The following is a 26434-nucleotide window of genomic DNA, read 5'->3' on the forward strand; positions in this document are numbered from 1 at the left end:
TAAAATGCACTTTTGTACTCTTACAATGTGTTGGATTGATTGAAATTGGGTCAATATCGCTGAAGCACATGAGAAAGACTTATCATATATGGTACTTTTATCTTATGATCATGTTTTATTTATGTATCAAGAAATACTTATTCTTTCAATTGTTTTATGTATGAAAGTCTGAATTATAGTTTTAGCATTATTGCACTTCTGTATGATGTTAGCTCTGATTCCGTTGTGAATACATGAATGATTTTATATGCGATAATTTTTTCTCAATCGTTTTGTATAACTATTTATCCAAACGATTATTGTTAAACGATTTAATTTCTTGTTGCATTTGAATGATCTTTATTATCAATTGTTGTAAGACATCATTGTAGATCGCATATCATATTTGATTCCTGGGTATACTTATAGTTAAATAGTGTTAAAATAGGATATATGCATGTGTTTAGAAGTTAGATTAGATTACACTTAGCTTAATCATTTCCTGTTACATCATATATCATCCCACCATCACTATCAAATATTTTCTGGGAAATTGGTTCCATTATCCCCAGTTGGAGCCACTATACCAAACAAAAAAGGAGTTGCTTTTAAGGTTCGGACTGGGTGGTTTTCCCCCATGTTGTCACAACGATTTTTGAGGCTTCAACACAAATGAAGGTGCGCAATACACAGAACCGAACCATGACTATTATGAAGATGATGACATTGAGCACATCTATAAGTTAACTGCGTGAAATGAAGATTGGATCAATCCCACTGCAGATGGAAGGATCATCTAGGAAAAGGACAGTTCCTGGCAATCAGATTCACACGAAGAGTTAGAAAATTGGCAAAATCGGTTGCATGAGGTCTCTATGTTGATATGTAATTGACTTACAAAATCGCTATGCTGTGTATCCACAGAGGTACGCCAATTACCCTATTATGATGGCTTGGGTGATGTCAATATATTTCTTGACCATTTTGAAAGGGATGTACCAGAGGAACATCGGTTCCAAGCCTTAGATCTAGCATTAAGAGCTATACCTGCAAGATGGTGGGGTACGCACAAGGATAATTTTGTTGACTGGAAGGAATATCGTAGAATATTGATGCAATTAAGGTTTGGCTACGTGAACACCTGACTCACTGAGAAATACACAAGGAAGGATGATCCGCGCGAACATCTAGCGAGATGGACTAAGGCGTGGGGTGAGATACCTCAACTTGAGTGGGTGCATATATTTATTCATACCTTGGATGTTATCCCAAAGAACTGGTATTTAGAAACCGAGTTGCGACATGGGACTGCTGATTGGGATGAGATGAAAGAAATTTTCTTACTGACATTTAGTTTTGAAGATGGGTTCGAATGCATTGATGAAATGCTTCAGGTAATTAAACAAAAAAATTTCTGAACACCTATCGAACCTCTCATGTGGGTACAACCTGAGTGGAGTACGCAACTACAACATGCTTCAGAATGTTACAACGTTACAACGGAAGAAGCTGATGAGGATCCTTGGAATATTAATATCCCTGAATCAAAGGGACAATGCGATGAGCTTAAGGTGTGAGAGAAACATGCTCTCACGGTGATCAAGGATGCGTAGATCACCACTCAACATATGTGCAATGAAAAGCACAAATCTCTCCAGGATCGTGATGAGGTAGCTGCGAGAAGGGCACAGCTGGAGCAGCCATTTCCAGAGTATGTAGTGAGCTCCCTGAGCTCCAGATTCAGTCTGAGGCCACTTCTGAAGAAAAAGTGTAGCAGTTCGAAGATGCGTTTAGAGAATCAAAGGCACATGTGGATAAAGTTCGCTTCGATCTGTAGCTACAAATTACTAAGCTTCAATTGAAGCTACAACCCACCACACCACCGGAAATCCGAGAGTAGCGCGAGATTGCCAACAGAATGGACAGGGAGAAGCTCAATGCTATAGTCAAAGAGTGTAGCCAGATGTTTGAAGAGACTCTAAAACTGTGGGCCTCACTGCAGGAGGACCCACAGGTGAAAAATATTGAATATTCACCATCTAGGATAAGCAGTTGTAGTATGACGAGATAAAGGAAACGACGTGCACCTTAGCCCTTGTGCAACGATTTGCCTAGTTGAAAGAGGGGACATCCCTACAGGGACAAATCGAGGAGCTACAGAAGAAGATGCAGATCATAACTGCACAGATGTAGCCATGGGAAGAAGAAGTAGGGAAACTCTCATAGACTATGGGAGGCACATTCAAGAGTATGCAGTAGACACAATGAACCATCGACTTAGCAGTAGAAGGACCAACTATTTAAAAGTTGGTCGAAGAAGTTCGATAGGCAACAGTTCAATGTATGGAGGCACTTCACCCAGTAAAGTCTTCATTCACTAGCCTAAAAGCAAAGATCCACAGTGTACCAACAGAGTGACTCAAGGATGAGTCACATAATTGTGTTGGGGTCCTGTTGTAGCGACTACAACCACCCTCCAAAATTTTTCCTTAGCCTATTTTGGAGCCTCCCCACCAACCTTCATAGCAGCTTGCCTTGCTTTGTCAAGTCCTTAAGCTTCAACGTCCTTCTTACTCAATGACAACTTATCAATCACAGTTTGACCTTTTCCCCTCATAGGCTGCTCATCCGGACTTGGTCCAGCTGCAGGCTGAGCAGCTTCCCAGCGAAATTTGAGCATTTCTGGAGGTAAACCAGCCTTCCCTTCAGGAATTGCAGAATTCCCTCTACAGACTGCTAGGCTCCAGTATTGCGTAATCTTGCTAGCCAACCCTCCCAGCAGGATTTGTGCAATTTCTCCCATCAACAGGTCATTTAGCCCAATATTTGTGCAAATCTGGGCAGCAGTTAACTGCTGGGCCTAGAAATTGCACAATCCCCTTTGAGATTCAGCCCAACTTACAGTCAGGAATGCGCATTTTTCTCCAGCAGTCAAGCAGTCTCTTGCATGTGCAACTGAGTTGACCAGTTCCCTCCAAGACTGAGCAAAACAAACTTGCATGCATATGTTGCTTCTCCCAAGGAAGCATGCAAAGTAATCCCTTGTTTTAGGGATCTATGTTAAGAAGTTGGAGGTTACATGCAAGAAACAATTCAGAAACATCCCTCCAAGTGTCACTTCCCCTAGATTTGTGGCATGGGCATCATAACCTTGATGTTACCAAAACTCATCAACCGGATGCTGTAGAGCTCATTCCTCACATCAACCTTGTAGCTCTGACATCCCACATCACATCGAGGAGTAGTTGGCACATTCAACTCATCTGTTTTCGGGTAAGCTCGCTTCCCATGCCTTGTGCTACATTTTTGTCGATTTTTGTGTATTCGCTTGTGTGAGTGCTATTTTCTTGATTTATTTGAACACGTACTGTCATTTACATATATTCTATCTTTTCCTACCTTTGTTTCAATTTTCGTTGCTATCTCACTGCTGTCGCATGCATGAAACTATTTTTCACGTACATTCGCCCAACTGGCGATGACCTCACCCACATGCATGTTGATCTGATTGCTCAATCCTCCATTCATGTTTTGCATGCATTGTTTATCACTTATTCTATCACTTAGTGTCACCATGCATTTCATCGAATTACTTGCTTTCAGTTGCCCGTCGGCTAGTCGGGCCAACCTTGACCCAATCTCTACCTTCACCAAGGTTGCATTGCGCAATCTGGAGAAGGAAGGCTCACCTTCCTCTCCAAATTTGCACATTATAGCCCAGCACTAACCTCCTAGACTGAATTGCGCATTTCTGGAGGTCAGTGGCTACTTGACCCAAAAATTTGTGTAAATCTGTCCCTGGGCCAATAGTCTTTCCCAGCTGGAATCACGCATTCCTTAATCCCAGCAGCCAACTTCCCAAATAGATTGCACATTTTGCAGTTCCAGCAGTCAGTTAGTCTCCTAGCAGTCTAGACTGTGCCTTGTGCAGTCTTGGCAGTCAGTCTCTCGACCTCCCGGCCGAAATTGTGCAACCTTCATGATCATTCACCCAGGTATGTTGCAAGTCAGTTCTCATGTTCATTTTGGTTTTCAACTAACAGATTTCTTGCTATGAGTGTTTCCATGTCTCCTTGTATCAAAGGTGTTCACCTGCCTCTCAACAGTACAGGTACAATGGTTTCCAAGAGAGCAGATACGAAGACACCTTTCAGATCACGCTTGGGGATGTAGTCGATTAAGTATCCATGGGATTACCTACTCATGAAGACATCAAGCTGTTTGTGGAAAAGGACATCAAGCAGCAACATCACAACGAGCAGCATCATGAACAATAACTGAAGGCAGCATACTAAATGAAGTGTGAACACAATGAATGCAAGAAGAAGGTTGTTGACAACATAGAGGTAGAGCAAAGTTGCAAGGTCAAGCAGATCCACTGATAATGAAAGAAACTTTGGGGACTCAGGCTATGAAGTGATGGCACGACATGAAGATCGCGCGAAGGCAAAAGATGGAACAAAGAAGGAGTTGCATGTGCCGAAGTAGTAACTCAAGAAGAACATGAAGCTGCACAGACAAACAAATGAGTTGCAGTAGGAACATGAACAACAGTGGGTGCAACATGCACTCACAGATGAAACTGCGCCAGTACAAGTTAAGGATCCATCCCAGCAGCTGACACAAAGAAAACATGGTGAGCAGTGTTGTTGATTGCATGCAAAGGATCCAACAACATGCATGTCGTTGAGTGGACACATGAAATCTGACCCATTCAACACACTCACCAAGGCGAAGACAAGAAGAAAGTCCAACTAGGGCTGAACATGCACTTCGGCAAGTTGATGCGCATGACCACTAACACACACTTGAAGATCAGCACAGACACTATGCATCAGTGTGTTTTCGGTTCAACCATACCCAAGAAGACCATGCACATGTTAGCAAACGATTTGGATGAAGGGACAAACCAATGAATTGGTCGCAACGAAGACAAGAGTTCGCTTTAGGAAGATGTCACCATGAGGTGCATGCACACCATCATGGACGACCAAGCTTGGCATCATCTCACCAACTTCACCATCACAAGCATGTCAAAGAGTTGGTCTCACCACAGTGGACCAAGTGTCAGTGATTTCTTGCAAGGCTTTCTCAAGCCATGTTGTCTCACATGAGTACATGTGCATTGTAATGTTGAGTCATGTCAAGTGTAAGTCAAGTGTCAACAATTGGATGTAACAGTCATAAAGTAGGTGAAGAGTCATGAGGGTAGTTGAACTGTCACAAAGGGGAATGTCAAGGATCACCCCACTTTTTGCTAAAAATAGTCCCTCATAACTCATTGTATAAGCTTTTGGTCAACCAAGCTTCTACTAAGACTATCTTGAAGAAGGCTTGGACAATATTGTAATGTGCCTTAGCTTCTCCACTACACAAAGCTAGTACATCTCTTTGGAGGAGTAGGCGAATGTGGCTCTAACATTCTACTGATAGGGCTAGCAGTTTTACATGGTGCATTGTATGATTGTGACTTACACTTCTTTATATAATAAAAGCCAACACATTTTCATGCATATGTTGTTATTGTAGTTGGAATGCTCCGATTACCTTAATGATATATGTTGTTTAACTTACGTACTTGTATATGAACTGATTTGTATGCACTTATATGAATCTTTTTGATAATGTGTTGCATATGTTGTTAATGCTGTCACTGTCCATGTCGACTGCTCTGCCAGAAGCTATGCATGTCCTTTGTGTGGTGTGTTCCTAGCAGAGTTGGGACTAATCCCTTTCAATCTGGAACCCACCTTCACCTTCCTCCCCCTTTGAAGTGTTGGAACCTCTCATACTCATTCCTTGACTCACTGCATCAGTCACACCCTTGATACTGACAGAGTTTTATTACTTGTCTCTGTGCGACATCGTGGTCAAGGCATTACCTTACGACCCACTGTTGGGACTCCTACACCAAACAGTTTGAGGTCTAATTGGGACTTCTTACCAGGGAGATCCCCTTGACATGTTGGCGGGTCCAGCACCGTCAACATTTCTGGTGCTAGAAGGAGGGCCTGATGACAAGTAGTGTCCTCTCATCTAGTTTTGAACCTTTGCATATCTTTCATGGAATCTTGCATTCTTCTTCCCCCGAGGTGTTTTGCGAATCATGAAGATGTCTCCATCTCGGGGGATATTTTCAATCTCTTGTCCACTCATACTAATGATGGTGAAGGTGAAGTGGCCTGGCCTAGGCACTTACATAACTTTATTTCCATGGTTTATGAGGAAGATGAGTTTACTGACGAACAATCCGGTCTACTGCATGCATTCAAACTTCGCAAATCCCCATTTCATTGGGTGCTCAGCCTACTGGCAGACACCATGCACTCATGTAATCACTTCTGTGATCTTATTGAAGACACGTTCCATCATTTTGATCCAAACCATCTCGTCCAAAAACTGTTACAACAACAAAGGGCTCCACATGAATCTGTTATTGATTTTTGGCAGTGCTTCTGTGACTTACAGTTTCAAGCTCTGAAGAGCCAGATGAAGTTCGCTTATCTTTTAGACTAGTTTGAGTATTCTTAAGAAATTTGTCTGTCCCAAGAGAAATCTTGATGTAAAGCCTTGCTTAAATTCTTCGTTGATGGAACTACGTAATCCCATGTGGGAGTAGGCACTGTCTCAACAAATTGTCCGCCTCCCTCTCATTCAACAGTTCCACCATCGCCCAGTGATGTTGAGGGTCATTTTCACACATCTGTTCATCCTTCACACCCTCCCAACATCACTCCTCTTAATTTTTGTGCAGAGTTGGTTGTGAGTCCTTCAAGTTCCCATATGTATTCTTTTCTTTGACCTCCGTCTTCATACCCAAGTGTTCCTCCAAATGATGTTGTCTTGTGTTTGTCCCTTCCGGACTATCCACTTGTTGTGAACAAGGAACAACCCACTGACGGAGTTGGTGTTGCACAACCAACATGCGTTATCATTCATGAAGAGTATGAGTGGGAGCTTAAACATCCACACTCAGCGAAGGATGACTCCCTTCTGTCCGAGCCCCCTCCGTTCTTTCCTAGCTACTTTGATGAACCTGCCATCCATGATTTTACATGTGTGTCTTCATCCATGAATGCACCCATTGTTGATCACTCGCAGGACTCACTGATGCTAGTCCATCATTTGACAATGGAGAGGATAAGTTATTCATTGAATATCCACTTGATCCTTCATCTATATTTTCCAGAAACACAGAGGATGAGTTTGTTCACTTTTCATATACCCCTCTATTTGATTCATCTGATCATGACGATGCTGAAGAATTCATTGATTTTTCTGATCATGGTGGTCGTGATCCATCTGCTTCCATTTTTTATCACGATCATGCATCTATCACAGTTGATCTTTCGATGCTACCAGTTTATGATGATCTACCTAATGATGAAGTTGAGACACCCAATACTGTCGAGGCACTTCAGCCCGAGATGATGGTTATGTTAGGTCCTTATTATCTTGGGGTTAGTCTCACTTCTGATCATCAAATTTTTCAATCATCCAAGGCTCCTCAACACTCAGTTGTATGCATTGAAGATCCATCTTACACACAAATCACAATTCCTCCACTCAAACTGCACAGCCCCATTGCTCATGCATTGGAGGAATCTTACATTGCAAGCACTCATGTGTGACGCAAGTTATCTTTGTTTCTTTCGTTTGCTTGCATGTCTTAGTCAAGAGTGTGTTTTTTCTTAAGAGTTGCACGTAGTGTCACACAGCACCATGATAAGCTCACGGACTGTCTGTCATGCACATGCACTCACTTATGTCCTGTGGGCACTTTGAAACACGAGGTGTGGCTGTCTTCATTGTCATATCTTTCTTATATGCTGGTCCGCACAACTAGGTTACTCGCGGACCAAGCCTTCACTCACATGGGTCTACCAATGCGCCGGTGGCTGCATTGGAAGTATCACTTCACGTGATCAAGCCCTTGCACTATTAGTGTAGGAGTAGGAGTAGTGTTTGCTTTCAAGTTGTTTTCTTGCATGCTTGTTTGCTTACATGCTTTGTTTGCTTGTTTGTTTACTTGTTTCACTTTCATTTTCGCTTCTTCTCTTGCTTTTCTTTGTTGATTTTTAGTTCGTTCACTTGTTTCGTTCATAGGTTAGTTTGCATGAAACCATGTGTGACTCATGAAACGAGCTGGGTAAAGTACAAGAGGGTTTTACAGCTATCACTACTTGGTTATCTGTAATCTTTCCCTATATGATGAACTTGTTACTCTTTGTCCATGATACACCGAAGGAAAATACGTACTCTTCAAAGTGAACCTTGTGTAAACACAATGCTTGCACGCTAATTAGTGTCACCTTCTCTAGTTGATTGTTTTTGGGTTAACCCTTGTCAACTCATTCAAGTAGAGTAAGGTGCGGGGGAAAACCTTAGTAGGCACGTCATAGATATAATAAACTGCTTCTCTGCTGGAACAACCTCCTTTTCTCTCAATAAGTCGGGATCCCTCTTCCACCTCTGAAATGAATAAGTGCTATGCACAGTGAAAATGAAAAATTCAAAAAGTGAAAATTCAAAAAATTCAAAATGAATAAGGCAAAATAACAGAAAGGCTTCCTACACAGGGAGGTGATGCAAGTAACTTTTTTTGGGTAAAATCCAGGCTCGCTAGCAGCAGAGCCATGCTTGTGTTCCTATGTGACTCCACCGGGGTACTGTCTAGGCCTTCTAGAAGTGGAACAACACGAGAGATGAAACTAAGACTCTGACGACTATATTGCTTGTGCACCCATATACCCCTCAACCCCAATTGAAACAACTGTGTTGCCTTGGCTTGGAATGTGTGTCAATCGACCAAGAGTCTAGAAGATGTTATATCTTACATCAAGTTAGTTTAAAACCAAGATGAGCTAAGAACTGAAAAATACTTTGAGAGGGGCTAGACTTTCTTTTCATGAACAAGGTCTATACAGGGAGCTAGAGTTCCACCAGTGTGTCGTCAAGTGTTGTAGCGGCTACAACCACCCTCCAAAATTTTGCCTTAGCCCGTTTTGGAGCCTCTCTACCAACTTTCACAGCAGCTTTCCTTACTTCTTCAAGTCCTCAAGCTTTAGTGTCTTTCTTGCTCAATGGTAGCCTGTCGATCACAGTTTGACCTTTTCCCCTCACATGCTGCTCATCTGGACTTGGTCCAGCTACAGGCTGAGAAACTTCCTAGTGAAATTTGCACATTTCTGGAGGGAAAACCAGCTTTCCCTCTAGGAATTGTGCAATTCCCTTAGACAGCCTGTTGGTCTCCAAGATTGCGCAATCCTGTCAGCCAACCCTCCCAACAGGATTTACGCAATTTTTCCCATCAACAAGAAGTTTAGCCTAGTATTTGTGCAAATCTGGGTAGTAGTCAACTGCTGGGACCAGAAATTGTGCAATCCCCTTTGGCGGTCAGCCCAACTTACTGTCAGGAATGCACATTTTTCTCCAGTAGTCAAGTAGTATCTTGTGCAACTGAGTTGACCAGTTCCCTCCGGGACTAAGAAAAACAGACTTGCATGCATAAGCTGCTTCTCCCAAGCTAGCATGCAAAGGCATCCCTTGTTTCAGGGATCTATGTTTAGTAGTTGGAGGTTACATGTAAGGAACGATTCAGAAACCTCCCTCCAAGTGTCGCTTCCACTAGATTTGTGGCATGTGCGTCATAACCTCGATGTTATCAAAACTCATCAACCGGATGCTTTAGAGCTCATTCCTCACATCAACCTTGTAGCTCTAACATCCCACATCACATCTAGGAGTAGTTGGCACATTCATCTCATCTGTTTTGGGGTAATCTCGCTTCCCATCCCTTGTGCTACATTTCTGTCACTTTTTGTGTATTCGCTTGTCTGAGTGTTGTTTGCTTGATTTCTTTGAACGCCTACTATCGTTTACATATATTCTAGCTTTTCCTAGCTTTGTTTCAATTTTCATTTCTATCTCACTGTTGTCGCATGCATGAAACTGTTTTACACGGACGTTCGCCCAATCAGCGAACAACCTCACCCACATCCATGTTGATCTGTTTTCTCAATCCTCCATTCATGTTTTTCATGCAGTGTTTATCACTTCTTCTATCACTTAGTGTCACCATGCATTTCATCGACTTACTTGCTTTCAGTTGCCCGTCGGCTAGTCGGGCCAACCTTGGCCCGGTATCTGCCTTCACCAAGGCTGTATTGCACAATTTGAAGAAGGAAGGCTCACCTTCCTTTCCAGATTTTCGTATTCTGGCCCAACACTAGCCTCTTGGACTAAATTTCTAGAGGTCAATGGCTGCTTGGCCCAAAAATTTGTGCAAATCTATCCCTGGGCCAACAGTCTTTCCTAGCTGGAATCGCACATTCCTCAATCCCAACAGCCAACTGCCCAATTGGATTGTGCATTTTGCAGTTCCAACAGTCAGTCAGTTTCACAGTAGCCCAGACTGTGCCTTGTGTAGTTTTGGCAGTCGGTCTCCTGACCTCCTAGCCAAAATTGTGCAACCTTCACAATCATTCACCCAGGTATGTTGAAAGTTAGTTCTCATGTTCGTTTTGGTTTTCAACTGACAGATTGCTTTCTATGAGTGTTGCCATGTCTCCAAGTATCACATGTGTTCACTTGCCTCTCAGCAGTACAAGTACAATGGTTTCCAAGAGAGTAGAGATGAAGATACCATTTAGAGCACGCTTGGGGATGTAGTCGATCAAGTGTCCATGGGATTACCTACTCACGAAGACATCAAGTTGTTCGTGGACAAGGACATCAAGCAACAACATCACAGTGAGAAGCATCATGAACAACAACTCAAGGAAACATAGTGAATGAAGCGAACACAGCGAATGCAAGAGGAAGGTTGTTGACAACATAGAGGCATAGAAAAGTTGCAAGGTCAAGTAGATCCACTGATAATGAAAGCAACTTTGGAGACTCAGGCTATGAAGTGACAGTGCGACATGAAGATCGCATGAAGGTAGAAGATGGAACAAATAAGGAGTTGCATGTGCCGAAGCAGCAACTCAGGAAGAATATGAAGTTGCATAGACAGACCAATGAGTTGTAGAACGAACATGAATAGTACTAGGCACAACATGCACTCACGGATGAAACTATGCCAGTACAAGTTAAGAATCCATCCCAGCAGCTGACACAGAAAAATGTGGTGAGAAGTTTTGTTGATCACATGCAAAGGATCCAACAACATGCATGTCGTTGGGCGCATGAAAAGGATCCAACAACATGCATGTCATTGAGTGCACGCACGCAATCTGACCCATTCAACACACTCACTAAGGCAAAGACAAGAATCAAGTCCAACTGGGGCTGAACATGCACTTCGGCAAGTTGATGTGCATGACCACCAACACAAACTTGAAGATCAACACATACACTATGCATCAGTGTGTTTCTAGTTCAACCGTACCCAAGAAGACCATGTGCATGTTAGAAGACGAGTTGGATGAAGGGGCTGAACCAATGCATTGGTTGCAACGGAGACAAGAGTTCGCTTCAGCAAGATGTCACCATGAGGTGCATGCACACCATCATGGAGGACCAATATTGGCATCATCTCACCAACTTCACCATCACAAGCATGTCAAAGAGTTGGTCTCACCACAACGGACCAAGTGTTAGTGATGTCTTGCAAGGCTTTCTCAAGCCATGTTGTCTCACATGAGTACATGTGCATTTTAATGTTGAGTCATGTCAAGTGTAAGTCGAGTGTCAACAGTTGGATGTAACAATCATAGAGTAGGTGAAGAGTCATGAGGGTAGTTGAACTGTCACAAAGGGGAATGTCAAGGGTCATCCCACCCTTTGCTATAAATAGTCCCTCATAACTCATTGTATAGGCTTTTGGTCAACCAAGCTTCTACTAAGACTATCTTGAAGAAGGCTTGGACAGTATTGTAACGCGCCTTGGCTTCTCCACTGCACAGAGCTAGTACATATCTTTGGAGGAGCAAGTGGGTGTGGCTGTAACGTTCTACTGATAGAGCTAGTAGGTTTACATGGTGCATTGTATGTTTGTGACTTACACTTCTTTATATAATAAAAGCCAACACATTTTCATGCATATGTTGTTATTGTATTTGGACTGATCTGGTTGCCTTAATGATATATGTTGTTTAACTTACGTACTTGTTTATGAATTGATTTGTATGAACTTATATGAATCTTGTTGATAATGTGTTGCATATGTTGTTAATGTTTTCACCATCCGTGTCGACTGCTTTGCCAAAAGCTATGCATGTCCTTTTGTGTGGTGTGTTCCCAGCCAAGTTGGGACTGATCCCTTTCAACCTGGAACTCACCTTCACCTTCCTCCCCCTTTGAAGTGTTGGAACCTCTCATACTCATTCCTTGACTCACTGCATCAGTCACACCCTTGCTACTGATAGAGTTATCTTACTTGTCTCTGTGTGACATTGCGGTCAAGGCATGACCTTACGATCCACTGCTTGAACTCCTACACCAAACGGTCTGAGGTCTAATTGGGTTACCGAGGAGATCCCCTTGACATGTTGGAAGGTCCAGCACCATCAACAGGTCCCCTAGGTCAATTTTGTTAAAATATTGTAAGTCCCTGCATTTTGAGGAGCGGAGCACAAGTAATGCAGGTCAAATAGGAGTTGAGGGGTCTTAGGAAGGTCAAAACCCCTTATATTTTGGTATTGTTTTTCCGCCCATGGTTTGTGAACCATGGTATTGTAATAGAAAAGAGTTTAAAAAGGTGTCTTAGCGAGTCTAATTGAATCACTTGATGATGAGACATTTCTGAGTCTGCAGTTGCAGATCTTTCTGTATTCAAGTGAAGGGGAAGGCTCCTGCAGCTGAGTGCGTGGAGACCTTGGTAAGTCTACAACTGAGTGTGCGGGCTTTGTATGAAGAAGATGTGAAGTAATAAAAGATATTTGAAGAAATTCTATGTCTATTCTTATGCACTTGTGTATTTTCTGTATTTTCGTACAATCAAATGAAATTTATCTGTATTTTATCTTGAGTACTTCGCGAAGATCTGGATATATTGTTAGACATTATTTTATGCATGATTAGATGTTTACGCGTAGTGTATAATTTTCTTTCACCGAAAATCACTGAAGTACATGAATAAGGGTTCACGAAGGTCAGATTAGAACTAAAACTACAAGAAACACCTTAACCACATCACATAGCCTTCTGGATGCAGAAGCCTGGTTCTAGCATCCCCCAATATTGCCTCGGGTGAGACTGCAGCCTGCACTACGTGGGTTGTTGCCGAAAGGGTCGGCAGTGTAGGGTTTTGTTGGTTAGCACAACTAACTCTAAACCTGGGTCCAAGCCCCCTCAAGCCAACATATGTAGATACAACCAATACTTGCCAACAACATACTGTATGATCCCAACAGTAACACATTCAAATGTGTTGTTGTAGGGATACCATTTAAATCAAATGCACAAGTTCTTACCCAATGATGAGCTCGCTTCTTTGTACCTATAGGAAACTACACTAACCAAGAGTCTGCATGCAATTCCTTATTCAAACCACACTTATCCACCAAGTCAGGACTAACATAGCTATAATTAGATCCAAGGTCAATCAAAATAGAAATAACTTGATCACAAAGCTTACCATCCATCTCAATGATATATGCCTGGTGTTCTGCTTTCCTGTTGTCCACTACTGCATAGATACGGGGCATACTCTAACTAATGTCACCAACAGTCTGCGCCTCCTGTGCACTATATATCTGAGGCCTACCTCCCAGATTCTGTGGACAATCTCTCTTAAGGTGCTCCTTGCCACATGTCCAAGACTCCAACCGAACAGTATCAACACCTATATGGTGATGTTGCGACTCATGTCCCTGTCTAGCTGCATTACATCTCCTTTGCAGTGCCACGTTCTCTTTCTCATCTGCATGCCGAGGCATTGTCCTCTTAGGCTTTCATTTTCCTTTACCTTTTTCCTTTCCTTTCTATCCATGTTGAGATTCATTCTTATGCTTTTTATTGTTCATAAAAATGCTTCAATTTCCTAATAACTTCCTCAAGTGACCGAGGCTCATCATACTCAATTTGATCTCTAAATGCTAATGGAAAACCACTAAAAAACCTTTGAAATTTAGTCTTCTCATCAGTAAGATACATTGCATACCTCAATAGCTCCAGAAACTTGGTCATGTACTCTTCATCTGTCATTGATCCCATCTTTAGCTCATAGAATTCTTTTGCCTTACTTTCATAGTACCTTTCTGACAAATACTTCTTCCTGAAAAGCCTCTTAAATTCCTACCAGCTCAAGTCATCTGTCCTAGTGTCTCTAACCCTCTTAAGATCTTCCCACCAGATGTCTGATTTACCTTTCAAGCTGAAGATAGTTATTATAGCCTTCATGTTATCTGTGTAATCATGCAACTCAAAGAATTTGTTCATTCCAAATATCCAAGCCTCTGCATCTTCTGTCTTCTTCATATCTCTGTCAAAAGTAGGTGGTTTTTCTTTCTTAAACTCATCTGAAAAGTATCCCCTATCATTCCTCCTATAAGGATGATAACAACGATGATCATGATGTCTATCAGAACCAGAACTAAAATAAACCTGTACTCATCGCCCCTCCTTTATGGAGTATCCAACAACTTGCCATCTCTCAATGTATCAAATCCACCCGACTTGTGTCTACCAAGAGATCTACTGCCATATGCCCCATTAGTTTTATCCTCATTCCCATGGCTGATCTGAAGCAACCCTTGTTGCTGCAAGTCCGACAAACTCTAAAGATGTATAACATTCACCTTTGCCTGCTTCTCTTATGCTTGTATGATCCAGTCATTATCTGCCTTACAACTCCTTATCTCTTCCTTCAAACTTCTCAATGTAACTGGAAAATCTGAAGAGTTCCCAACACCATACTGCTCTTCGGATTCATAGGGAAAGTCCTTGTAGTCAACCATCTTGCTAGCCATTTGATCTTTCTCTTCTCGCAAGGCATAATATGTTAGATAAACCAAATCACAATGAACTAACGCACCTCAATATAGCTCGGGGAGGATACCTTGTATGCAAGATCACCAAATCAGTGTGATACATCTATAACATAATCATAACAACATATCGACATACACAAGTAAATGTATCAACTCATAAAAATCACTCTAACTAGGATCCAATTATCAATGCGAGGCCATGTCAACAATGCATGCTATGACCTCATGCATGACAATAACCATTACTCCATTGTACACATTGCTTCGTGTAACCGATAATATGCATAAGAAATGCCAAATCAACTACACCTACGCATAAATGTATGTATTTGAGCATAATTTTTAATCCTCGTAATCAACCTACAAGACTGATACATGTAATCAAAATATTCAAAATGTAACCTCACATACAAGGATGTAAGTAGGTGACATAAAATCAACATGTAAGCGACAAATAACCATATAAAATTAGTCACATACTTATGTCAAATACTCTTCATGAAATCAACATAATATTTTCCATGATAACCATACTACAACCCTAATCCAACATCAAGCAATTGCAACAAGTATATAGGTGTAGAGACACCTATATACATGCATGCATGGCTAACACATTCACCCCATCCAGTTCGAGAGTTGAACCATGCTTTGATACCACTATGTAACACCCTCCTCCCACATCCACCCAAGTAACCATGTCAACTGGGGTAAAAATGAGATGCAAGGCTACTATGACCAGATTCGACCTCCTATGTGACCTTAAGGAAGTGGAATCAACAAAACATCACACACAATCATTTGACATCATCAAAAAAACCCTCATGAGACAAGTCAGCCATTTAGACATCATGTCCCTGGGCTCCACTACTGTTCTGGACCTCTTAGGCCATAGTCTCTCTCATGCTATGGGAAAGGGAGCGAATAGAGACCTAAAGTCACCCTCATAGGCCTGCCTGCTAGTGACTTTGGATTAAAGTTGCCAATTCTGTGCTAGTGACCCTCAGATTTAAGCCAATTTTTCAGGCCCAAAGCCCAGGCCACTGCCCCATATGGAATGAAAGCTCAAAATCAAGTAAAGTACAGGGAAACAATGAAGCAAAAGCAATAAACTCAACAAGACCTTAACCAGACCCCTATTAGCCATGACAGGAATTTCATCAAACATATCATCGACATGTAACCTATAGGTGTAAACAATTAAGTGTAGGGATGCCATACTTATCTGAGAATCGCTATGAATCATTGTTCCATCATGCCATTTGATGCATTATCCTCTATTAGGTCATAGACACATTATCCATTCAATTAAAAGTAAAAACATGCTAAGATCCATACATAGATGTTGTCATAAAATGTACTTATAACCAACATAATAGGAACATAAATACTGTTAGGATATTCCGACACATAGGAAATAGTTAAGTATAACTTGGTCTAGTGTAGAGTTAGGTAAAGTGTGTTTCTTTACTATGTACATTTGTAACTTACAATCTGACGGTCACGATATGTTCTAGACATGAAGTGATCTGATGGTTCATTCTCTCCTCAGTATTACTGACACTTGATCCATGGCTTAACACCTGATTGGTCCATGATCTCTATTTAAAGAGCATGGAGTGTCATTTGTAGGGAGACCATTCATGAGAGAAGCTTATGTAAATTTTCTTTTTTTTATTAATAAATTGTCTGAAGTGGCCGCATTGGCTCAGGTTGTGGACTATTTCCCTCTTTGAGGGTTTTAACCATGTCGAGAATACTAGTGTATTGATTTGTGATCTGTTTGTGAGTTGTGTCCTTTGGTGTTCTATCTGAGGAACTTACCCTATAAATTCCTACATGGTATCATAGCCAAGTTGAGGGCCACATCCATTGGTGATCCAAATCCGAAGCCGGTACAAGTGCATGTGACTGTTGTTTCCTAGATCTACTGTTTCTGATTATTTTCGGGCCAAGAGGACTACTCTATTGTGTTAGGAGCATCTATTCCAGTGAGGAACCCCTTTCGTTTCATGCAAAAAGGTTTCTGGTAGCCCTAGCTACATCATTTTTAAGATCTGGAGGTATACAGTCTTTATTTGCAATTTTAGTTATCCATCTCTCTATTTATTTTTGTTTTATGTAGGTCTCTATTTTTTTTATTACCGGATCTACACATTTCATTTCTGCATATGCTCTTTTCCCTACGAATCTATGCGATCTGGGCAAATCAAAAACAGAAAGGAAGGATTTTTCTCATGCGTATGCTCTTTTCCGCTGCGCTTTAGTGTGATCTTGGAAAATCAGAAACATTGAGGAAAATATTTAGTTTCTGGTGAAAGCTAACTTCAAGCCATAAGGTTTTTTTTTTTGTATGTCCATGTTGGGTTGTGTGGCTTTTTGTTTTGTAGGCAAAAATGGTTTTCTCAAATAAGCACGCACCCCGAAGCTTCAGTGATTAAAAACAAAAAAAAGACTAGCTCACTTGGTCCAAAGTTACTTTATGAGAATAGAGGTCTTGAGTTCAAGTCTTTTTCTTTGTTGAGTTACTTTTTCAAAAAGCACATGTAACTTATGTTTTAAAGTTAATTTATGTAAAAGTGTTCTCACCCACTATAAAAAGTGAGTCACTTATAATTCTAAAGTCTCTTTATCTTTTATTTAAGTTACAATTTAGTGGGTAACTCATAAAGTACCATTGTAAAAGTGACTTTCACTTATTTATAAAAGTGGGTCACATATTTTTTTTTTAAAAGTGAGCTAATTAGATTAAGTTTGGAAAGGGGAGAGATTTTTTCAAAATATAACATTATCATTCACTTCTGCACATTAATGCACTTCGTTGGCATCTTCAACAACTTTTCTTCAAAAAGCCATAACTTCTTCATCCGGAGGTCGTTTTCAGAGATGTTTTTTTTAATTGGCCTAATTTTTCAAGATCTTTTCATTGGAACACTTAGTTTTAGCATCTACATCTTTAGTTTTTGTTAAAATGGAAATTCCATGCCAAGTTATTCTTAACAACACCAACTACTTCTAATGGATTTACTTAGAAGTAAAGGTCTTTGCAGAATAACTTCAGGCCAAGAAACTAAACCTAAAGATGAAGATAAAGCAGCCAAATGGGAAAATACGAAAGATCAAGCACGTGGGTTGATAGGGATGTCTCTTTCTCTAGACCTTAGATTCCATATCACAGAACTTGATACCCCTAATGAAGAAATGAAACAACTCACTAAAGTTTTTGGAATTAAAAATGAAATTAGAGCCCATCAACTCGAAAATGAGTTGCTTACGTTGGACCCCAATAATTTTTCTTCCATTGAAGATTTTTTGTCCAAATTCAAGACCCTTAGACTTCTCTTGGAAGGTGTTAAGGTTAAGAAAGAAGATGGTAGCCTTATCTATTCCATTCTTACTAAGTTGGGACCAACCTACTTTGTGTTTGTTTCCACTTTCCATTCTACTAGAGAAGCCTTTATTTCTCAAGGACAAGACTACAAGTCCCTCTCTATTCATGCCTTTTGTGATTCTTTAATAAGAGAACAAGAAAAAATCTTACATCTTGGTCTTCTTAATCTTGGAAACTCTTCTAAGAAAGCCTTAGCCACCCAGCAACAACCAAATTCAAAGAATCCTAAGAAGCAGTATCCTAAAAAGAATGGTCCTAAACCAAACAAGGGTCCTATGCAATTTCAGTCTCAAAATGAAAAATCATTTCAACAAAATGATAAGGCAAATAAAAACAAAGGGAAGAAGACTGATAGACATTTCCACTTTTGTAATCGAGATGGCCACTTAGAATCCAAATGCTTTAAGAAGATGGAAGTCTTGGAAGCAGCAATGAAGAAGCATAACATCCATTTGGAGCACTCTTCAACTTCAAATTCATCTTCAGGAATAACACTTTCTGCATGTGGTTGTCAAGCATCTCGGTCTGGTTATGCACTAAATGTATCTTCTTCTTCTCATTCTCATGAGTGGCTCATTGATTCTAGAGCTTCTTATCACATGGCCAAAAACAAAGCCATGTTTTCTTCTTTAAATGATTGTAACACCAAAAATATATATGTTGGTGATTATAGATCTCTTAGTGTTGTAGGGATTGGAACTGTTAATCTAGACAATGATCAATTTAATGATGTATTATGTGTTCTAACCTTATCATGCAACCTTCTATCTGTATATCAGATAACTCATTCAGGTGAAGGTAAAATCGTTGAATTCTCACCTCATGATGTTGTAATTAAGGACCTAAGAGATCCTAGACAGATTTTAGCTACTGGAATCGCTGATGATTCTACAAGGTTGTATAAGTTTAAAAACTTTGGGTCATCACCTCTTCCCTCGGTATTTGTTTCTTATAATGATGAAGTGAGCAAATTTTGGCATGAGCCATTTAGTCACTTAAACTATCACTCCCTTCAAAATCTATGTAAAGAAAATATGGTGATAGGTCTTACTATGGTATCTTGCAGAGATGGTGTTTGTTCCAGATGTGTACTCGGAAAACATCATCGAGATAGTTTTGAAAAATGTGCCTCTTGGCACGCCTCAGCCCCTTTACAGCTTGTGCATAGTGATTTATGTGGCCCACTCCCAGTTGTTTCATTCTCTGGCTACAAGTATTTCTTAACTTTCATTGATGATTTTTCTAGATGCACTTAGGTATACTTCTTAAAACTCAAGAGTGAAGTATTTAACATGTTCTTGGCCTTTAAGGCCTTTGTTGAAAAACAATATGGACATCAAATTCTTAAGCTAAGATATGATAATGGCAGAGAATATGTTAACAACAAATTCATCAACTTTTTCACTGAGCATGGAATTCAAATGCAACACACTATTCCAAATAGTCCACAAAAAAATGGTGTAGCTAAAAGGAAGAATCAACCTTAAAGGAAATGTCTAATTGTATGCTTCAATCTAAAGGACTTAGTCTTAATTTTTGGGCAGAAGCAATTAACTGTGCAAATTACATAGTAAATCGCACTCCCACTAAGGTTATAAAGAATATCACTCCAGAAGAAACATGTAGCTCAATTAAACAAGATGTAGGTCACTTTCGTGTTTTTGGAAGTGAAGCATGGGCCCATATTCCAAATGAGAAACATAAAGCTTTAGAACCTAAGAGTGAAAGTTGTATTTTTGTTGGATATTCTGAAGATGTCAAAGGATATAGACTTATTCCACTTAAGTCCAAAAATGTTATCATTAGAAGAGATGTAAAGTTTGCTAAAAATATATCGGACTACGAGCCTAGTTCGACAGATGTGCCACCTCTCCCTATCCCTTCTACTTCTGAAAATATTTCTTCTTTAGATGATGACAACGAGGATGATAATCCTCCCCCACCTTCTTAGGATCCTCCTTTAGCTCCTTAACTTCCAAAATGGGTCTGTGCTACTCGGGATGCAGCAGGTGATCCTACAGATCAACGATGTACACGTTCTGAGTTAGATCGAGCCTCTTCTTTACTGGCTCAAGCTTCAAAAAATTATGATCCTGACACCTTTGCAGAAGATTCAGGCCATCCAGATTAGGATGCAGCTATGAATGAATAATATCGTTCATTATTGGAAAATGCTATATGGGATCTTGTTTCTCTTCCAAAGGGATGAAGACTTGTTAGATGTAAATGGGTTTACAGAACCAAGTTTGGACCAAATGGAAAAGTTGATAAACATAAATCTCGTCTTGTTGCTAAGGGTTTTTCACAAGTTGAATGCATTGACTATACTGAAACCTTCTCCCCTGTTGCCAAAATGAACTCTATTTTCCTTGTTCTTTCCTTTGCTGCCTCTTTCAAATGGGAAGTCCATTAGATGGATGTTAAATCCATCTTCTTGCATGGGGACTTGCATGAAGAAATATATATGGAACAACCCCCTGGATTTATACAAATAGACTCGAGCCTTGTATGTAAACTTAATAAATCCCTTTATGGTCTCAAGCAAGCCCCTCCAGCTTGGTATGCCAAAATGGATAACTTTCTTTTAGATACTGGCTTTTCTAAGCGTCATTCTGACAATACTGTATACACTAAGAAAGTGGGTAAGTATCTTATCATTCTTGTTCTTTATGTTGATGCTCTTATCTTTAGTGGTAGTGATCCCAACCTTATAAACCATGTGAAGTCCAACCTTAAAAAGAAGTTTGAAATGACAGACTTAGGACACTTGCATTATTTTCTTAGTCTTCAAGTCTTGCAAACCAAGGAAGGTATTTCCCTTTCCCAATCCAAGTATGCTTGTGATCTTCTACACCATTTTCACATGGAAGACTGTAAGCCAACCCCTTCTCCCTTCCATTCTGGAGCCAAACTTTCAGTCACTTGTATTTCCCCTGAAGTTGATGTTACCTTATACCATCAGCTTGTAGGAAAACTTTTGTATCTGACCCATACTCATCCTGACCTTTCCTTTGTTGTTGGCCTCATTGCTCAGTTTATGCAAAACCCACATGAAAGTCATTGGAAAGCAGCTAAAATAATACTTCATTATGTTCGAGGTACATTTCAGTTTGGGTTTGATTACAGTGCAGAAGCATCTCCTCTATTGGTTGGTTTCACTTATTCCAATTGGGATGGTGACCCTGATGATCAAAAGTCTACTGTAGGTTATGTCTTCACTCTTGGTTCTGGTCCTATTACATGGGCTTGCAAGAAACAAAGTGCCATTTCTCTTTCTTCAGCAGAAGCAGAGTATTGTGGTGCCGTAGAAGCTAGTAAGGAATCCATGTGGCTTCATTAGATCCTGTCAGAGTTTGGCTTTCAGCAGTAGCATCTGACTACACTTTGGTGTGATAATAAAAGTGCCATTCAACTATGCAAAGTTCCAGTCCAACATCAGTGCAACAAACACATTGAACTACACATGCATTTCATCAGAAAGCTCATTCATGACCATGTTCTTGAAGTACAATATTGTTCAACCGATGATCAAGTTGCAGATATCTTTACAAAGGCTCTCATAGAGGTGAAGTTTACTAAAATTTGATTTATCGTTGGAGTTCAGGAAGTTGTCACTAAGGGGGGATAGGATCTAATTCCTCCTTCCTTCTCCTATTGTGTCATATTTGTACATCCTTCAATCCTATCCCAAGTTGTTCTTAAGGGGGAATGTTAGGATATTCTGACACATAGGAAATAGTTAAGTATAACTTGGTCTAGTGTAGAGTTAGGTAAAGTGTGTTTCTTTACTATGTACATTTGTAACTTACAATCCGACGGTCATGATATGTTCTAGACATGAAGTGATCCGATGGTTCATTCTCTCCTCGGTATTACTGACACTTGATCCATGGCTTAACACCCGATTGGTCCATGATCTCTATTTAAAGAGCATGGAGGATCATTTGTAGGGAGACTATTCATGAGAGAAGATTATGTAAATTTTCTTTATTTTATTATTAAAATTCCTGAAGTGGCCACGTTGGCTCACAACGTGGACTGTTTCCCTCTTTGAGGGTTTTGATCAGGTCAAGAATACTGGTGTGTTGATCTATGATCTATTTGTGAGCGATGTCCTTTGGTGTTCTATCTGAGGAACTTACCCTGTAAATTCCTACAAATACAATAAACATATGAGCCATCAAAATCCATATATACATAAGTACATTTACACATGAAAATAAATGGAGGGAATTTCTCATTAATCAATGTAATGAACCAAATGATAATGGGACTACCATGTTCCACCCGACCATAGATTGGCTGAGCCAAGTCTCTCTTCAGCCAATCACCCCCGTGCCATATTCCAAGTATGAATGTGGGACTCAAACCAAAAGAACTCAACTAGGGCATACCGAGGCTAAACCACCTCACCCTCATCAATAGAAACCAAGCTTTACCGTAATCCATCCCGGATCACTAAGCCAACACAATGAACACATCATAACAGAATTTATCGTGATCTTCACTCAATCACTAGGGCAAACAAGCATGGACGCCACCAAATTTCTCCATCTACACAGTGAGGAATTTTCCTGTCTCCTAGTCTCTTAGGATTTACTGCAATCCAAACCCAGATCACTAGGCCCTAAACCAAGATCCACTCTCCAGGCTTTACCGCATATCCCAAACCTAGGTTTACTAGGCCCAACGGAGAGCAAACCACCTCTTGGCTTTACAATATATCTTGGCATTCACCGAGAAGGATTCCTAGGCCCACCGAGGCAACACAATCCTGGATTTATCGCAACCCACAGTTTGGCTTAGGGGTCACTAGGTCAGTGGATTTTCCATGATCCATAGTCCAGTTTAGGGACCACTAGGCCATGTGCTCTATCATTTGGAGATCCACCCCACTCAACTTTGTATCAATCCAACAATCTAGCTCAACCAAAACATGAGAACCCGATCACACCATGACTATCCGAAAATGGCAAGGCTAGGCTGAAAAACATTGTTACACCTTGAAAACCCATGCCATGATAGAAAAGAACCACATGCAATACCATGCATACCAAATCTAGCAAGGAAATACACATGCAAGTCGATACCTGCAATTAGGCCCGTTATAGCTGCTTGATTTCACCTTTCCCTGCTTGATCTTTGCTTCCTCTTGCTTCCTTTTCCTATCTTGCTCCAATGCCAAAGTGCTCCAAGAAAACTCAGAGTATGAGAGAGAGAGAATAACGAGAGTGCTCCAAAAATAAACTGACAAAAATGTTACCAACTAATCCTCAGAATAATTTTTATGAATGAGGCCTCTATTTTCTTCATTTTCCATTATTTTCCTTCATTTTCCTCCTCACATGCAACCTATGACCTTTCACCTCCCTTTTCTCCTAATTTCCATTATTTTCATAATAATTCTGCCAAAAATGCCATTTTGCCTTTCCAAAGCCTTATACATTGCCTTTGCTAATTTCCTTAGCCATAAACAACCAAATGAACACCCCTTAGGATGTCTTGTTGAACATTCAACTTGGAATAAGTGTCCCATTCATCCGTGGTTATTGTTTTTAACTTTTATTACATGGAATTTACACTAGGGATATTACAAGTAGGATCATAGGTCAAAGTTCATTGCAGGTCGTTTCTAGCTAGTGTAGAAGTGAGAACAATGAGTTTTCAATTGAAACAATCTTCCTTGTATTTGATGTAATTACTCAAAACTCTATCAAGAAAAATATACAACAAGGAGAGGGTTTTCCCAGTTAGGTTCCCTAGAAATTTTCGTGTTTTTTCTATTGTGTGACTGTGTTTATTTATGTTAGACTATTACACTGCAAATTGGTAGAGAAATTTCGTGTCTTGGTGCAACAGTTAGTTCATATTTTTTCACTATAGTAGTTGTAAAATTTCAAGGAATTCTACATAGAGTTGAATCTACGAAGGTTAGGATGGGTTCTCAATATTATTTCTATTTAGAGACTCAGACTGCCCTTTCTATTCCGGATGGAAATCAATGTATAATAGTCTAAAATTCATGCCAACTTCCCATCATGTTACAAAACTATATTGAAAAATATCTTGTTGTTCCTCTCCCCAATGTACATGTTATAACTAGAAGATTAGGTGGTGGATTTGGTGGAAATGCTACCAGTTCTATGGAAGCTGTAGTTGCATATGCAATAATTGCATATAGGTTGAAGTGTCCTATTTGAATGTATCTCGATTGTAAAATATACATGATCATGGCTGGTGGGTGGCACCCCAATGAGGAAAACTATATCTTTGGGTTTAAAAATTATGGGAAATTTATAACATTGCGTGTGGATTTATTAATTGATGAAGACATCTGATTATATTTTAGTCCTATGTTTCCGAGTAGTATAATATCAATGATGAAAAAGTATAATTGGGGAGCTCTTTCATTTGACTATAAAATATGTAAAACAAATCTAACAAGCAAGTCTACAATGAGAGGGCCTGGAGAAGTACATGGATCTTTCATTGCAGAAACTATTATTGAGCATGTTGCCTCAATTCTTGGCTTGGATGCAAATGTTGTAAGAGAAAATAACATACACACATTTGAAAGTGTTGAGTTTTTCTATGGCTCCTGTGTTGATAGCCCTCTTGGCTATACATTGCCCTCAATATGGGAGAAACTGAATTTTTCTTCGTTGTTGGACAATATAAGGGAAACTATTAAAAGGTTTAATGCTAGTAACAGATGGCTGAAACGAGGCTTATCACTAGTGCCATGCTGCTACCCAGTAAGGATGGGCTCTAGACCAATGAGAGTAACCATTTTCACAGATGGTGCTATTTCTGTAGAGGTGGGAGGAATCAAATTAGGTAAAAGGCTTTGGAAAAAAGTGAAATAAATGAAAACATATGTTCTTGGTCAACTATGGGATGGTGGAAGTGAAGATCTAATGCCAAAAGTTAGGATTGTCTATCAAGACATTGTAAGCTTGGCACATGGAGGAGTTACAGGTGGAAGTACCACATTTGAAGAAAGTTGTGAAGCTGATAGACATGCATGTAATGTTTTAGTTTAAGGGCTTCTATGAATAAATACTATATTAAAGAAAAATGAGTTTGGTGGTGTTTCCTAGGAGAAATTGATTTTCTAGGCTACAATTCAATTAGTGTATATTTTCACGCAAACATACGTGGTTCTTGACTGAAGTGCTTGTTGTAGCTGCTACAACACCACCCAAAATTTTTGGCATATCTAAAATTTTAGGTTCCCCGCTGCTCGCCTCAAGCCATCTAGGGACGCTCCAGTTGTTCATTGGCTAATTCACCGCATGGCTTGTTCTTGTCAGACCCTGTTGATGCATTCGCTCATGTAATCATGCGATATATATTGCATTCTTTTGTCATGCCCTATCTTGCACATCAACCCAACCCTTCCATTAGGGTTTTGGAAGTGTGATGTCTTGCCCAAGACTTCAGATATTTTCCCTATACATTTCAAATCAATGGTGACACCATACGTAGGCAGGCAAGACCCCAATCTAGCTTTCATTATGATTGGCCATACTAGGGTTTGGAGAGAAACCCTAAATTGGCACAAGAATGTTTCCCTGCATGATTTAACCTAATTCATATTCCTCCAGAGCTGCATTCTTTGTTTAGCATTATGGTAAGAATCATTGAATGTCATGTTTCACCTGCTTTCATATTTAGTTCCCCATCCCAACATGTGCATTAGGGTTTGTAAGTTTGTCACCATTACATGCGTCTTTGAAGCCCAACTTTGCATTAATCCCTGCCCTCTAAATGCATGGTCATGAGAATTTCAAGGAACACACCCTATGAGTGCACCATCACCTTGGGTATCATGAAATATTAGAGACAAGCGCAATTAATAGATCCAGAGGGTTTTGAGTCGGTCTCCAAACTTGAGCGCACTTGACCAACCCATATTATTCATAGCACTTTGATTTGGATAAACCATTGTCTATGCGTCTGAAGTGAATTAGTTTATTTATTCATTGATTTCCATGTTCTCACATGAAAATATCACTATCAGGGGCTAACTTGTTTTCATCCCACCTCCTTTTCAGGAAATTGATCAAAGATACCAGGGGTATACATTCAACTATGCAACAAGAAATCCCTTGGCCTGACAATGCTA

General features: G+C 40.1%; 1 pseudogene; it reads left to right on the forward strand.

Moving 5' to 3' along the window:
• Positions 1 to 25406, forward strand: part of LOC149138112 (indole-3-acetaldehyde oxidase-like) — a 136597-nt pseudogene extending 111191 nt beyond the window's left edge.
• The last annotated feature ends 1028 nt before the right edge of the window (positions 25407 to 26434 follow it).

Source organism: Pinus tabuliformis, chromosome X, assembly GCF_031772625.1.
Source record: "Pinus tabuliformis cultivar Carrire ecotype Pingquan chromosome X, CPIR1, whole genome shotgun sequence".
In the NCBI taxonomy this organism is placed as follows: domain Eukaryota; kingdom Viridiplantae; phylum Streptophyta; class Pinopsida; order Pinales; family Pinaceae; genus Pinus; species Pinus tabuliformis.